The 16,574-nt window shown below is 45.8% G+C and overlaps 1 protein-coding gene and 1 long non-coding RNA gene across 6 annotated transcripts in view; one reads left to right on the top strand and one right to left on the bottom strand.

The window, feature by feature from the left end:
• Positions 1 to 16,574, top strand: part of LOC105494512 (AT-rich interaction domain 1A) — an 85,810-nt gene that overhangs the window by 44,114 nt on the left and 25,122 nt on the right. The gene's annotated exons all lie outside the window — the stretch shown is intronic.
• LOC139363674 (uncharacterized) lies at positions 2,716 to 6,452 on the bottom strand. Its single transcript, XR_011624383.1, has 4 exons — positions 6,325 to 6,452; positions 5,692 to 5,807; positions 3,803 to 3,842; positions 2,716 to 2,853 (listed from the first exon to the last, which is right to left on the bottom strand). It is a non-coding gene; the product is annotated as an uncharacterized lncRNA (long non-coding RNA).

Genomic DNA, 16,574 nt, shown 5'->3' with positions numbered 1-16,574 from the left:
ACTTCTGGCAAGAGGTATGGCGTTCTGCTCCTTCTGTCTCATTTGCAGAGCCACCTGCTCCCACATGTGGAACATGCAGGAAAGAATATAGGACGGAGAATAAGTGGGTTCTGCGGGGTGGAGTATTTAAAGATTTTGATTGACTGGTGGGCAGGGAGAGTCTCGTTTTTGAGAAGTTAAATTCCATATTTATTTTGTGGAATATCGTAAGATTTCTGAAAACAAACGTCCAGTTTCTAGTTGGAGATAGGAGACTGAAACTTAGGTAAGACCTGAATCTGGATACGAGTTTGAGAGTTAACTGTGGTAGTTAATAGTTAAACCATGGAATGAAACAGGCCTCCCAAACTGTGGAGTTTAGAGATAGAAGCCAGATGGAGCTCTGGACAATGCCAGAGGCCATCAGGTAGAAGCAGCCAACAGAGAGTTGGAGAGATCGGAGAAGGACCAGGATTGTGTAATATTTCTGGAAGCCAAGGGAGGAGGGAAGATGTCAAATTTGTATTTCAAAGAAAATAGGCAGTTGGATTTGTCATAAAGCATTTTATTGGGATCCTTGTTAGATAAGGAAAAGGCCTGATTTCTGAGGGCTTGAGAAAAGGAAATGAACAAGGGAAAGGGAAAGAGCACTCTTGAAAGGCACTGAGAAAAAGGAGAGTCTGGCTGAATCAGTCCAGTTCCTCCGCTTCATCCCAAAGACCTGCATATGTATAAGGCAGATGGAAGAGGGAAAGGTGAAGGTGCTAGCAGAATATTAGGAGGGTATAAACAGGCACGTCTTTCTGGAATTGTGAGAAAAAGGAATCAAAGGCATCCACTGGATTAATTTCTAAGGGACACTATACCTTTGGCTGAAAAAAAGGTTATCTTAAAGCCTGTTGTTGAAGATTTGGGTCATACTCATTTCCTCAGGTTAGGTAGGACTGGATGTTATTGATATCGGGAGGGAGGTGGAGAACAGAATTAGGATTTGTAATGTCTATCAAATTATCCCTTGAGTTTCTGAGCCATTCTTTAGATTTCACTTAACATCTTAGCTATTACCATTCATGTTTTTACTTCTGTAATGCTCTCAGACGCTGAGATCTTGGTCTAGAAAGAGGAAATGGGAGGGAGCTATGCTGTCCCTGTAGAATCCAAATTTTAGAGGGCAGGATTAAGGCTAGGCAAGGAGCTACAGTCAACATCAGTTGTTCTGAAAAGATAGGAATTAGAATGTACAGAATACCCACTCCTGTTTTACATATGAAAAACCAAGGGTCAGAATCAAGATTTGAATCTAGCTCTGATATTTCAGGTGAAATATTTCCTCCAGCATCCCACCCAGTAGAGGAAAGACATGGACAATCTGATCCTCTCTTCATTTTTAGGCAAAAGACTCAGCTCTTTGCCATTTAGCATTTACTAGACTTGAACTAAAAGAAGGAATGTCAATGGATTTCCATTTTACTTCTGTTTTCCCAGACATCCCTATGATGGAGGCACAGATGAGTTGTGGAAAGGGTGGGTGGTAGGAAAGATAGCCAGACATATAGGACCTGCTTGGAGGAACTAGCCAACTAGGGAATCACCTCAAACAGTGAACCGTTGACTAGAGTTTGGTTCCTGTGTTGGATGAGAGCAAGCCTTGTTCTGTCTCTGTCTTCTTAGAATATACTGTCCTGGTCAGTGCTAACTTTAGTCAGTTAGATCCTTGTGACTCAGTGTGGTCCATTGTCTAGAAGCACCAGCATCACCTGGAAGCTTGCTAGAAATATAGATTTTCAGGCCCTATCCCAGATTTATTGGATCTAACTCTGTTAATAAGATCTCTAAGTGATTCATATGTCTAATGGTTTAGAAGCACAGAGACCCTGACAGCTGAGAATAAAATTTTCAAATGAAGTATCAAGCTGGTAGGCCAGACACGGTGGCTCACACCTGTAATCCCAGCACTTTAGGTGGCTGAGGCGGGTGGATCATGAGGCTACTAAAAATACAAAAATTTAGCCAGACATGGTGGCACACACCTGTGATTCTAGCTACTCAGGAGGCTGAGGCAGGAGAATCGCTTGAACCTGGGAGGCGGAGGTTGCAGTGAGCCAAGGTCGCGCCACTGCACTGCAGCCTGTGTGACAGAGTGAGACTTTGTCAGTGTGGGAGACCACCACCAGTTGTTTCGTGCATGTTTTGGGGACCCTGGCTCCCGGTGGCTTACCCAGTTCAGAACCCGTAGTGTAGCCATCCACAGCCCCCAGCATACCTCTGCAACTTCCTCTCCAGCCACTCATTTGTACCTTAAGCTCCTCACAATTCCTGGTCCTCTTGATTAGGATATACATCTGTTTCTCTCTCTGTCTGTCATGCTCAGCAAACCTCTACTTTGGCTTCAAAACCTAGCTGAAATACCCCTCTGGGACTTCTTCCCCATTTTCATGTTGGCATAGCCTTGTGCTAGTACCTCTGCTTGAACTGTATCTGACATCTGTCATGTGCCCAGCACAGGCAGATATTCGTAAATCTTTGTTGAATACCCCCCAGATTCTCGCTACCTAGCTGAGCTTTGGGAGCTAACGTTTTGTTGTTTAGGTTTATTGAGAGGAGTGACAAATCTTCTCAATAAATGCTTTAAAAATTAGAACGTTTGGCTGGGCACAGTGGCTCACGCCTGTAATCCCAGCACTTGGGGATGCTGAGGCGGGTGGATCATGAGGTCAAGAGTTCAAGACCAATCTGGCCAACATGGCGAAACCCTGTCTCTACTAAAAATACGAAAATAGCCAGGTGTGGTGGCGGGGGCCTGTAGTCCCAGCTACTCGGGAGGCTGAGGCAAGAGAATCGCTTGAACCCGAGGCAGAGGTTGCAGTGCTCCATCTCAAAAAAAAAAAAAAAGAAAGAAAAGAAAATTAGAATGTCTGAAGGATTTTAATCTTACACAGTTTCTGTTCCCTTTTGTTCATTCCATGATAGAAGGAGAGAGGGCCCACAGTCCTTACCTAGGTTTTTGATGGTTTATTTTCAAAGGGATAACAGAAATGTCACTAGCAATTTTGGTAACCAGAGAAGCAGGGTCTTTCTGAGGTTGGTGACCTGTTTTCTTTATAGCTGACCATCTATCTATCTGTGCCTGCTCCTCTTGAATTATAGCCCAGGTGCTCTCTCAGAGTCTCGAAAAGGAAATCCCCACCCCCTCTGTCATATCTGCCCAGACTGCTAAGAGCAGAATGTACCCTGTGCATGTAGCCATCCCTTCTCTAGAACGCTGGTTCTCTGGGCTGGACTGGCCAATCCGCTTCTCTATCTTAGTCACACTGCTCCAGCCTCGATACTGCCTGCTGCCTGCTTGAGCCTTTGCTGCTTGCAGCAGATTACTGTATGCTTGTTCCTGGGCCCATTTCCTGTTTCTATTCTAGTCGCTGGTGGCTCAGCTCTGCTTCCTGCCTGTGTGTCTCACACAGATTCCTCTTGCTGGAACCTTTTGTTTCCTTCGGAACAGCCTCAATCTTTGAAAAGCAACTGAGCCTTACCTCTAAGTATGATGGCTCTTGAGTCACTTAGTCCTACAGAGGACTGGGTGGAATTACCTCCTCCCCCATTAAGCACACCATTTGAATTTTACCTTGTTTTTCAGTTTGTCCTCAGCCCTGCTGTAGGAAGCTAAGTTGGGCCAAACTTGTCCTCACTTATTAGTATACAGGGCTATCGGGACTGGTATGTCCTGATTCTTTTGTACCTGGAGCTTATAAATGTATTTCCTACTACTGAGGAAGACACTTGGTATTCTCTCTGGCCCAAGCGTCCCTGAAGCCCAGGTGATACTTACTGAGTTGGACAGATTATGCCATCCTCAGCAGAATAACAGGCTGCAGAAAACATGGGGATGGAAAAGAAAGCGTGTGCTGACTCAACCCTCCATCCTGTGTGAGCAGTTCAAACCCCCCACCCACCCCCTCAGAGCTTAAGGTGAGAGAGAGAAAGTACAGTGAGGTTGTAAAAAGGGAAGAAGTGAAGGAGGTTGTCCTGGACAAATGTATTTAAAGTCCTCAGGCTCCCCGCTCTTGCCCATTTCCTCCAAAAAATACGCTTTGTGAATAAATCTTTTCTCTCTTCCTTTACAGCTTCTCTTTTGGGATCATTTGATAATACTGAGTCAGAGGATTTCTGTACTAGACCCTAGGTCTAGCTATGTTTAATAGAGATTTAATATAGGGAATTTGAGCTTACAACTGGAAAGAGTGACGGAGCTTGCTCTAGGCTTGGCCTCCAAGAAACTGGACCCAGATTTAACCTAGATTTGACCTACCAGGGGAACTTTGACCTTGGAGCTACTATTGGATTGATTGCTCTTGAATCATATCCCTAAACCTGTGATCCAGGATCAGTAAGCTGGAATCAAGAAGCAGTAGCTGCTGCTGCCAGAACCAGCACCCAGTTAAGTGGAGGATGGAACCAAAATGCTCCTGCAGAAACAAGTGAAGGAGACAGAAATATGGTCTCTGCTTGCTTTGATCTAATCTCATGAGTCAGCTTCTCATTACCAGAAGCTGAATTGTATGCAAAACCAAGGGATTCTTGGAAATTTCATTTTTAAGTTTTTTAACCTTTACAATTAGAGAAAGAATAGAATGGAGGCAGCGTGAACCAGCACGACAGAATATTTACAATATTGACACCCCCATTCCTGTCTCCCCTCCCACCTCCACTTTACATGAGGAACCTAAGGCCCAGAAAGGGAAAGACACTTGTCCAAGGTCATTCAGTAAATGAGAACATTGGATTCTTTGACTTCTAGTCCACTGGTTCTACTGTTGCTTTTACTGTTAGGACCAACTCCTATACAAGATCAGCAAAAAGATCCTTTAAGAAAAGGAAGGCCGCGGGCTCAGTGGCTCACTCCCGTAATCCCAGCACTTTGGGAGGCTGAGGTGGTGAGATCACCTCAGGTCGGGAGTTCGAGATCAGCCTGACCAACATTAAGAAACGCCGTCTCTACTAAAAATACAAATTTAGCTGGGCGTGGTGGCGTGTGCTTATAATCCCAGCTACTTGGGAGGCTGAGGCAGGAGAATCACTTGAACCTGGGAGGCGGAGGTTGCGGTGAGCCAAGATCGCGCCACTGCACTCCAGTCTGGTCAACGAGTGAAATTCCATCTCAAAAAAATAAAAAAGAGGAAAAATGCCATATTCAGAAAATGGACTTTGCCTTCCATATTCTCTTTGGAGAAAGGGAAGGAGTTATGAACAGATATGATGTTGAGATTTCTAGATTTCTAGGCAAAGTTAATGCTATTACAGCTTTTGGATTTAGTTCTGTTCTCCAGAAGAATGTAAGAAGCATTTATTCTGAAAGGAAGAATTCTCAGAAACTAGAATGTCCTGATATTCCTTAGTCATCATGGATGAACTAGTTGTCGTAGTGACAGTGGCTCACCTTCACCCATTCCCCCTAGCATTTTCTTTTGCTGTTGGTGCTTTTCTGTCCAAAAAGATCAACCAAAATGAGAAAACCAGCTCCCAGATGTTTGGTTGCCCAGCTGTTTCATGTCTGTCCTTGGGCGGACTTGGGCCTTTCAAACAGGAAATGAGCCAAGTCTACCTAGAAATATTATCTTTGTAGAAACCAGTAGGGTCCTTTAAGCCAAGGTGAGAATCTGTTTCTTGAAATTTGGCCCAGAGGGGAGGACCTGTAGGTGTGGAGCTATGTTAACATACCTGGCCAGGTGCACTGGCTCACGCCTGTAATCCCAGCAGTTTGGGAGGCTGAGGCGGGCAGATTATGAGGTGAGGAGATCGAGACCATCCTTGGACAACATGGTGAAACCCTGTCTCTAGTAAAATGCAAAAAATTAGCTGGGTGTGGGATAGACGCGGTGGCTCACACCTGTAATCCCAGCACTTTGGGAGGCCAAGGCGGGCGAATATCCTGAGGTTGGGAGTTCAAGACCAGCCTGGCCAATATGGTAAAACCCTGTCTCTACTAAATAATACAAAAATGAGCTGGGCGTGGTGGCAGGCACCTGTAATCCCAGCTACTTGGGAAGCTGAGGCAGGGAGAATTGCTTGAACCCAGGAGGTGGAGGTTGCAGTGAGCCGAGATTGCACCACTGCACTTACACAGCCTAGACTACAGAACAAAACTCCGTTTCAAAAAAAAAAACCTGGGTGTGGTGGTACACGCCTGTAGTCCCAGCTACTAGCAACTACTAGGGAGGCTGAAGCAGGGGAATTGCTTGAACCCGGGAGGCGGAGGTTGCAGTAAGCCGAGATCGAGCCACTGCACTCCAGCGGGTGACAGAGCAAGACTCCGTCTCAAAAAACAAACAAACAAACAAAAAAACACTATACCTGGTAAGTCAAGTGTAGAATTAGCCGTATTCTTTTTTTCTCTTGTGTCTAAGACGTACTAGAAAGCTGTGATGACATCGGTATGTATTCTGTTGCCATCCCTCTGGGGACCAGTGCTTGGTCTCCTGAAACCCCTACTCTACGGCCTGAAATTGTTTCATCTTCCCTGCCTGTTACCAGCATAGAATTGTTTGGTATTGTGACATAATCTGATTGCCTTGAGGCAGAACTTACCTCCAAGCTGCTAGCTTCCTTCCCATTTGACCTTTCCCAAAGAAGCTAAGAATCCATGCCTTGTTGAAGGTGCGAACTAGGGGTTGGAGGCTTAATCTTGAGAGTCAGTGAACCTGTCCCTTAAGGCCAGCTTTGATATGGGAAGAATATTGAATATTGTTTACTGAGATGGGGATGGGTGAAAGTAATTTTTCCTGACATTTTGGGAAAGGTAAGAGAGAAAACAAATTTAAACTACAAGGGATCAGTGGCCAGGTGTGGTGGCTTACACCTGTAATCCCAGCAATGTGGGAGGCTAAGGCAGGAGGATTGCTTGAGCCCAGGAGTTTGAGGCTGCAGTGAGCTATGCTTGCACGACTGCACTCCAGTCTGGGTCTATGAGCAAGACCATGTCTGAAAAACAAACAAAATAGGTCAATGTTCATAGGAACCATTATCAAGAATATTTGGATTTTTATCCCCTGTTATCTTCTGGAACTTGATTATAGCTCCCCTGTGTTCAGAGTTGTTCTTTTCAAAGTCCTTTGAGGTTGTATTCTGGTTTAAGATTCTATCCATTTCTCACTCTCAAATCTGTTTATTCCACCTTCTCTCCCTAAATATTTGGATTTTGTATATAGACCAGTAGGCTAAGGTAGGGAAGATCACTGACAAGTATAAATTTAAGAGTTTACAAAACCAAGGAGGCCATCCAGCCCCCTAGTTCTAAGCCGTGTTCAGCACAGTGCCAACTTTGCCTTCCCTGGTTGTCCTTGCTTGCTTTCTGGTTGCTATAATTCTGAGGGGCAACCAGGCTTGCTGTAGAGAGGAGAGCCAGATGATGTGGAAGCCTAAGGCAACATCCCCTCCTTGTTACACTTCTCATACCCAGAACTCTGCTTGCTTTCTGTGTTCCTTTCCTTTCACTCCCCTTTCCTGCCCTCTTTACTCAAGTTCTAAGATTATAGCTGATGATCTTCATAATAGAACAAACTCCATTTGGTTAACCTTCCTAACAGGGAATGCTTGGCTTTGAGAAAGTAGGGGGTTCCTAACTTCTTTGCCTTCTCTAGCTTTACAGTGCTCTTCTTTCCTGCTGGGATTAGAACAGCCCTATTCCATAAATATGCACTGCTCTTGGCTGCTCTAACTCAGGCCCAGCTCTGACCCAGATTCTTTTTTTTTTTTTTTTTTTTCCAGATTTGAGTCTATTAACTAGTGACTCTCAAAACATTTCATACATTTTTGGCCCAAAAGTGGTTACTAACTGGGTAAGACAGTGAGAAGCCTTTGGGGGGCAGGGTGACTGGTCAGGCAGATAACATGGTATTATACAGGCCTGATGAGACTGTGACAAACTGAAAAGCAGGGTTTCAACCAGTTTGTGGCTTATGGGAGTTCCAGAATCATCATCATTGTCTTTTTTTTTTTTTTTTTTCTTTTGGAAGACGTTAGATGCCTGGATTTTTATGTAAAATCTCCCAGTTTTTAGATGGGTCTATATGAGGGTGTTAGGCAATGAATTAAAAAATTCTCAGCCGGCCGGGCGCGGTGGCTCAAGCCTGTAATCCCAGCACTTTGGGAGGCCAAGACGGGTGGATCACGAGGTCAGGAGATCGAGACCATCCTGGCTAACACGGTGAAACCCCGTCTCTGCTAAAAAAATATAAAAAACTAGCTGGGCAAGGTGGTGGGCACCTGTAGTCCTAGCCACTCGGGAGGCTGAGGCAGGAGAATGGCGTAAACCCGGGAGGCAGAGCTTGCAGTGAGCTGAGATCTGGCCACTGCACTCCAGCCTGGGTGACTCCAGAGTGAGACTCCGTCTCAGAAAAAGAAAAAAAAAAAATTCTCAGCCGGGCATGGTGGCTCATGCCTGTAATCCCAGCACTTTGGGAGGCTGAGGCAGGCAGATCACGAGGTCAGGAGATCGAGACCATCCTGGCTAACATGGTGAAACTCCGTCTCTACTAAAAAATACAAAAAATTAGCCAGACATGGTGGTGGGCGCCTGTGGTCCCAGCTACTTGGGAGGCTGAGGGAGGAGAATGGCATGAACCCAGGAGGCAGAGCTTGCAGTGAGCCAAGATCATACCACTGCACTCCAGCCTGGGTGACAGAGCAAGACTCTTGTCTCAAAAAAAAAAAATTTTTTTCTGGGGCCTGTGGGTCTGTCCCTGCAGTGTCTTGTGGACTGCCCCTTGTAGCGTTGGCTCTCTCTTGCATTTACTCTCTTTGAGCTGGTGCCTAGAGTTTCTCCGGGGGTGGGGGACAGCTGTGAGGAGCACCTTCTCATCTATCCTTTGCCAGTTCTCATTGTGTTTGGTGTTTGTTTTATTGGTTTGTTGCAGGGGGGTGGGGGGAACGATGGGGGAAATGTTGAGCAGAAGCACTCGATGTGATTAAACCTCCAGCTGAGCATATCTGTGGGAGTAGAATATCGACCCCTGGAAAATCAATGGCTGCTGCAGTGACCCAGCCGCTGTTTGCAGGGGCTCCCACCACAGGAATGCAAGCAGCCCAGCAGTCTTTCTTCTCCCCACCTTTTTACCTCAGCAGTGCCCTCAGCCTCCACCCAAAGGGTCAGACCTGCCTCAAGAGATTTTGCAGAGGTGGGTTAGAACAGCACGTTCTCATATTATCACAGTTAGATTGAAATTTCTCCAGTGACACAGAGCCCTGCCTCTGACAGCCTCCTTTCCAGACACTCCTTTTCTGCACTGCTGCAGTTCTAGCAACAGCTCTTACCAAGTTGTCAAGACCCATTTGGGGTTGTACTTCTGAGTTTTAAACAGGAGAATCGGGTTCTGTTGATACCAGCACCCAAGAGCCTGTCTCTTGTGGAGGTTTAGAATTCAGGTATAGGGGTTTAGGATGGGGGAATAGAGATTAAGGGAAAGAAAGAGGACTAATAGAGATTGTGTCTAAAGAGGATGCTTTTGAGTAGATAATTCATTGAGCAACATTTATCAAGCATCTTGTCGTTTGTGTGTCTGCATCTTTCTGGTCACTAAATAGCCTGATCTTGCTCTGGTCCCACAGGCTAGTGGAGATAGAGCACAGTGCCATCAGTCCTGTAACTGCATCTAGAGGAGCCTCAGAGGAACTCTGGGCCCTACCTATAGGGTGAGAGTAGGGAACTAGCCCTCTGACTTGGGTCAAAGTAGATGGTTTAATAGAATGGCTAGCAGATCTCTTCTTGGAGCGTGGAGGCTTCTGATTCCTCACTGCCTCCACAAAACTGTTTTCATCTTGGAAGTTCCCAAGGCTAAAAAAAAAAAAAAAAAAATTTTAGCCTGTAGTTGTTGTACCTATAAAGCATCTTCAAGCAATTTATCTTCCCACCCAACTCTACTCTAGTAGTTGGGAAATCAGCCAGCCTGATGTGTGTGAAAGGAGAGTTCATTTGCCCTATTGTTGGAGCACCTCTGTGGCCAGAGGGTTGAAGCTTGCTTGGCTTTTAAAGCCTCTAGAAAGGAGCCTTCCCATCTTGTAGCTTGGGGAGTGGGGTACCTAAACAAAACCCAAACATCCTGCAGTTCGGAAGGGTGGCTACCGTGCTGGGTGAGGAGGAAAGTGTGAGGATTTGAGGAGGCCATCTAGAGGCCAGGAATACCTTGATTTTTTTTTTTTTTTAAATCTGTGAGCCACGCCCTTGTGATTGATAAAAGGATTCGAACACATTCAGTTTGAATACCCAGCAGAGACCAGGCTCCTACTTTCATGGGACTTCTACCTTAATGGGACTTCTGCTTGTTTCCCTACATTAAAAGTCACCCTCCCTACAGCCCTCTGTCCTCTTATACATTTAAGTACCCTACAGAAAACCCAGGGGTGAGAAGAAGTACTATACCCTTTAATTTAGCATAGAAAAAGTAGGTTTAAGTCGAAGGTTATCGGTGAAAGTGCTGATTTGAAATAAACACTGAAAGTTATAGCAGGAGTAGGCCGGGCGCGGTGGCTCAAGCCTGTAATCCCAGCACTTTGGGAGGCCGAGACGGGCAGATCACGAGGTCAGGAGATTGAGACCATCCTGGCTAACACGGTGAAACCCCGTCTCTACTAAAAAAATACAAAAAACTAGCCGGGCGAGGTGGCGGGTGCCTGTAGTCCCAGCTACTCGGGAGGCTGAGGCAGGAGAATGGCGTAAACCCGGGAGGCGGAGCTTGCAGTGAGCCGAGATTGCGCCACTGCACTCCAGCCTGGGTGACAGAGCCAGACTCCGTCTCAAAAAAAAAAAAAAGAAAGTTATAGCAGGAGTAATTAGAAAAGAGGGGGGTTGGGCACCGTGGCTCACACCTGTAATTCCAGCACTTTGGGAGGCCGAGGCAGGTGGATCACCTGAGGTCGGGAGTTCGAGACCAACCTGACCAACATGGTGAAACCCCATCTCTACTAAAAATACAGAAATTGCCGGGCATGGTGGCTCACGTCTGTAATCCCAGCACTTTGGGAGGCCGAGACGGGCGGATCACGAGGTCAGGAGATCGCGACCATCCTGGCTAACACGGTGAAACCCCGTCTCTACTAAAAATACAAAAAATTAGCTGGGCGAGGTGGCGGGCGCCTGTAGTCCCAGCTACTCAGGAGGCTGAGGCAGGAGAATGGCGTGAACCCGGGAGGCGGAGCTTGCAGTGAGCTGAGATCCGGCCACTGCACTCCAGCCTGGGCGACAGAGCAAGACTCCGTCTCAAAAAAAAAAAAAAAAAAAAAAAACAGAAATTAGCCGGGCTTGGTGGCAAGGGTCTGTAATCCCAGCTACTCAGGAGGCTGAGGCAGGAGAATCGCTAGAACCTGGGAAGCGGAGGTTGCGGTGAGCTGAGATTGCGCCACTGCACTCCAGCCTGGAGGACAGGGCGAAACTCTGTCTGAAAAAAAAAGAAAAAAGGAAAGAGGGGAACACATAGCATCATAGATTTTGTAGAGTTTGATTTATCTAGTATCAGTCTTTCCTTCAATAAAGTAGTTAAGTGAGCCTCATGAGGTTAGCCAGTTGAGTCAAGTAGCTAATCACTCAGCATGTCTGGTGATATAGGCTGTTGGCCTTACCTCTCTTGGAGCATGGAACCCAGCTTTTGATCATGTCAAGCTTCTATTAATACCTTATGGAAAGAGTGTAAAGTAATGGATTTGAACCTCAGGTTTATTTAATAGTTGTCTGTCCTTGGGCAAGTCACTTCTGAACTTGCTTCTTTGTTAAAATGGGAGTAATACCTATATCAGAAGATGATTGTGAAAATTAAATGAAAGTCACTCACCTTAGGGTTGAATATGTGATAGTCACATATTTGTGTCAATTCTGCTTCCTTTCAAAAGGAAGATATAAAGAAACTTTATTAACTTTTTCCAACATCCTTTGTATTTGGAGATTTGGTCTCCAGAGCTTGCTTTATGAATTCTGATGTGTATATAGGGGGTTTCCTCTTGGAGTTGGGCCCCTGAAAAGCATTCTGGAGACAAGAAGAGTCTAACCCTTCTCTTCTATGCCTTCCCCATCAGGTGGCCAAAAGGTACCAGGAAGACTGAATCATTATCTTCAGAACAATAGCCTGTTGTAGAAAAAGAGAAGAGGGAGTTTGGTGGGGGATCTCATCCTATGTGATGGTTTCTAAGATACAAACCAAGTTTTTGGAAACTTGACGGGGGCAAGTAGGAAACAGATTTTTCTGAGCCTTTCCTGGAGTAGTTTCTGCTGTTCCAAACCATGGAGGTAGTCCATGTAGGTCATAGGGCTTGGTCTTACACTAAAAGGGTATTGTCAACCTCTGCATCTTTTCTTCCCCTTCCTTACCTGCTTAACTCCTGACCTGGAATTATCACCGGGTGTGAAAGGCAGCCTATTCTGTGTGTTGATTCTTTCTTGGCATTTCAGTTAACACCAGCAAGCCTGCTCTCTAGGCATAAGAGGCAGTTAATCTGTTGGATTGAAACCATGGAATAATGTCACAGCAATTCTGTAACTCTTGGAGTCCCTACCAGTCTGGGGTGGGTCAAATTTATCTTTCTTACATTTATAGCAAAGACTAAGGAGAAAAAAAGAGAACTTATAACTGAAACTTTATTGTACAAGTGTTCAGTAGAGGTAGCCTCTTCTTCTCTGCTACCCTCAATAAATTGTTGCTTGAGGAAGGTTTTAGGAAAAGCCAAGTCTCCCAAAAACTTATTTGCCTTAAGTAATTAATTTTGTCTCAGTTTTTCTTCCTTAGAGTTTAAGGCTGTTGCCTCCTCTCCTACCTTTTCCTTTTCTTCATGGGTTATGTTTCCCAGTCTCTTCTGTGTTCTTCAGGATTTCCTCCCATTCTTCAGCATGAGAGCAGCCTAGGGGTGGGGCGGGGATAGGAGACTTACAAATTACTAGTGTAGATTTGGTCATTATGGAATTTTTTCATTCAAGTATTATCATTTAAATGGGGATGGCTGAGTTGCAAGGTTCCCAGGGCACACACTTACTACAAGCTTATGTGTAGGATTTACCTGGTTCTCATGATGGGTAGTTTACCTGCCTGTATCAGCACAACTCAGCAAAAGCTTTTCCCAACTAAATGGATACAAGAACTCTATCTGGGATTCCCCAAGGATTTAGCCAGATTTATGGGAAAACCCTAAATCTGAGCATTGTCATGAGCCTATTCTTTATACTTGGTACCTGTTGCCATTTCACCTGCTCAGCAAAATGAATTTATGTCATCCTCATGTGGCTCTATTGGGAGATAATTTAAACTTCCCTCCTCTAACCCTGATCTGGTATCTTCCTGCTTAAAAATATTCTTCAGCGGGCAGCCAATTCATCTTAGAACTTGCAGTTCTTCCTGTGAGAGGACCAGCACCCCCACTGCCCCTACCCCACAAAATAAGGTATGGACTGTGTGATTTCAGGCATGGTTTTGTTGTGGTGTGAAGAGAAGGTGTTAGCTGCTGAGTTCTGTTTGTCAGCAGAGCCTGACAGACTCATGCTGGCGCTCACTAGGGCTGGGCAACCAATCACAGCTGGAACAGTTATCGTCATGGAGTCCCTGTGGGCTTCCTCTATCAGGTCACATCCCAAAATAACATTGGGCAGTATTTCAAGTGAAGAAATGAAGGCTTTCAGGGCTGTAGCCAGCCTGGAGTGTGAGATTCTGTGTGAAATAGTTGGATCTGCTCCAGTGCTTTTGATCTGCATGGTAGATGAGCAATAAAATGCACAAAACACATTGGAAACACGTGAGGAAATTCTCCTGGCCCTGCTGCTTCCTTGGAACTGGTAGGGCACTGAGTGGGCTGATCCTCACCTCCCATCTCTCAGCAGGATTATAGTTGGAGGAGAACAAACCCTGGAAAAGAAATCTTCCCATTAAAGGGGCATTGCTACAGTTCTTTTAACAGTCTTTCCAGAAGATGCTTGTTAGGTGGGCTCTTTTGGGATAATTGAGAACCTGAGAGTCCTGAGATGCCAAGGGCATCCCCCACCAGGGAGAATAGGGGCCTTTTTTTTTTTTTTTTTTTTTTTTGAGACAGAGTCTCACTGTGTCACCCAGGCTGGAGTGTGGTGGCGCGATCTTGGCTCACTGCAATCTCCATCTCCTGGGTTCATGCCATTCTCCCGCCTCAGCCTGCCAAGTAGTTGGGACTACAGGCACACGCCACCACGCCCAGCTGATTTTTTGTATTTTTTAGTAGAGATGGGGTTTCACCGTGTTATCCAGGATGGTCTCGATCTCCTGACCTTGTGATCCGCCCACCTCGGCCTCCCAAAGTGCTGGGATTACAGGTGTGAGCCACCGCACCCAGCCCGATTGAACTTTTTATTAATAATAAATGTGTTATAGAAAACTGAACTGTTAAGAACATTGAGGTCTGGCTTAACAGAGTCTGGCTTTTTGTGGAACAAAAGACCTGAAAAACTGGCTTTCTGTGGAGTAGAAAGCAGAGGTGTGTCCTGTGTAATAAAAGGATGTGGAGTTCAGAGCAATATCTGTTCATGTAGATAGAGGGGCAGGACATCTTTTGGAGACTTCTGCCCTTACTACTCCCTCCCATTTCCCAATAAAAATATTTACTATGCCTAGCCACTGGAACTGGTGGGTATGTCTTAGAACTTATATTGCTGGTATGTTGTTATATCTCTCATTCCAGAATATTACTGCTGGTCGTTTAACCCTGACCATATGGTGCTAGGGGGGTTTCATGCATATGTGCCAGAGGTGTCACAGACTTAGATTTATCCAGCCCTCTCTGATTGTATATGTGAGAAAACCGAAGCCTGGCTTCTTGCCAGTTTGCCCAAGGTCACAACTGATAAATACCAAAAGCTGGGCCTTGGTCTCCTTAGAGGCGTGACCTTTCTCCTCAGTTCATATAGTGTCACAACATAATGGAGAGAGAAAGCCAGCATGGCCTATGGGGTTCAACATGCCTGGGTTTAAAATCTGGCTTCCACCACTTGCCAGATGACCTGAGCATGTAGCCCAATCTTTTTCGGCATCAACTTCCTCATCTTCAAATTGATAATGTGACTGGGTACAGTGGCTCACGCCTGTGATCCCAGCACTTTGGGAGGCCAAGGTGGGAGAATTGCTTGAGCTCAGGAATTTGAGACCAGCCTGGGAAACATGGTGAAACTCCATCACTACAAAAATACAAAAAAAACTAACCAGGTGTCTGTAGTCGCAGCTATTCGGGAGGCTGAGGTGGGAGGATGGCTTGAACCTAGGAGACAGGTTGCAGTGAGCCAGGATTGTGCCACTGTACTCCAGCCTGGGTGAACAGACCCTGACTCAAAAAAACCCAAACCAAAACCAAAATGGTAATGGTAATAGTATCTGTAACCAAAAATTGTAGAAAATTGGGTAACTTTGCAAAGTGTCTGGCATGTAGTAGATGCTTAAATGGTAACTGTTAATCGTAAATGATTTTCCCCTTTCTGTGCTAACATTTTGGCTCCTAAAGTTATTTGAAACCAACTATCCCATGCTGACCAGTTGCCATCTAATGAAAATGACACTTTGAGAGGTTGGCCCCAAGCCAACCAAATCAGAGAGATAAGAAGATTAATGCTCTTCCTTCCCCAGTATTTTTCTATGCCACAGGCATCCCAGCCAGGTGGGACTACTGTTGACAGTGGTTTATTTAGCACTTTTTCTCCAAGAAGCTCAGGGCACTTTACCAAAAGTGACAGCTCTCCTGAAGAAGGGAAAGCCACATCTTTGCCAGCCACAGATGCCTCCAGAGTTCTGAGACCCCAGCCCCAAGAGCTACAAAGGTTTTCTTTAGGCTTCTAGGATCCCTCAGGTGGAGCAGGGGCATTCTCCTTGTGGATCTATGGCGAGCCTGGTTTTTTAATTGTAAATGTGGCTGAAGGGACCTCCTCAGTTCCTGCCGTGAGCTGATAGGAGTGGTTGGTGGGTTTGTATGTATGTATATGTGTGTGTGTATGTATGTATTCATTTATTTTTGAGACGGAGTCTCACTCTGTTGCCTAGGCTGGAGTGCAGTGGCACGATCTCCTCGGCTCACTGCAGCCTCCACCTCCTGGGTTCACGCCATTCTCCTGCCTCAGCCTCCCAAGTAGCTGGGACTACAGGCGCCCGCCACCACGCCCTGCTCATTTTTTGTCTTTTTTAGTAGAGACGGGGTTTCACCATGTTAGCCAGGATGGTCTCCATCTCCTAACCTCATGATCCGCCCACCTCAGCCTCCCAAAGTGCTGGGATTACAGTCGTGAGCCACCGCACCCGGCCAGGTTTTGGTTTTTTGTTTTGTTTCTTGTTTGGTTTTTTTTCTTAGCACTTCCAAAGATACACACCAAGGCCAGTGGTGGTGGCTCATGCCTGTAATCCTAGAACACTGGGAGGCTGAGAAGGGCAGATCGCTTGAGCCCAGGAGTTCAAGACAAGCCTGGGCAACATGGCAAGGCCCCATCTCTACAAAAAAATTTAAAAATTAGCTGGGGGCCAGGTATGGTGGCTCATGCCTGTAATGCCAGCACTTTGGAAGGCCAAGGTGGGCGGGTCACTGGAGGTCAGGAGTTCGAGACCAGCCTGGCCAACGTGGTGAAACCC

The sequence above is a fragment of the Macaca nemestrina genome, chromosome 1 (assembly GCF_043159975.1).
Source record: "Macaca nemestrina isolate mMacNem1 chromosome 1, mMacNem.hap1, whole genome shotgun sequence".
NCBI classification, from domain to species: Eukaryota; Metazoa; Chordata; class Mammalia; order Primates; family Cercopithecidae; genus Macaca; species Macaca nemestrina.
The sequence above is the reverse complement of the archived record's forward strand: the minus strand, read 5'-3'. Positions and strand labels throughout refer to the sequence as shown.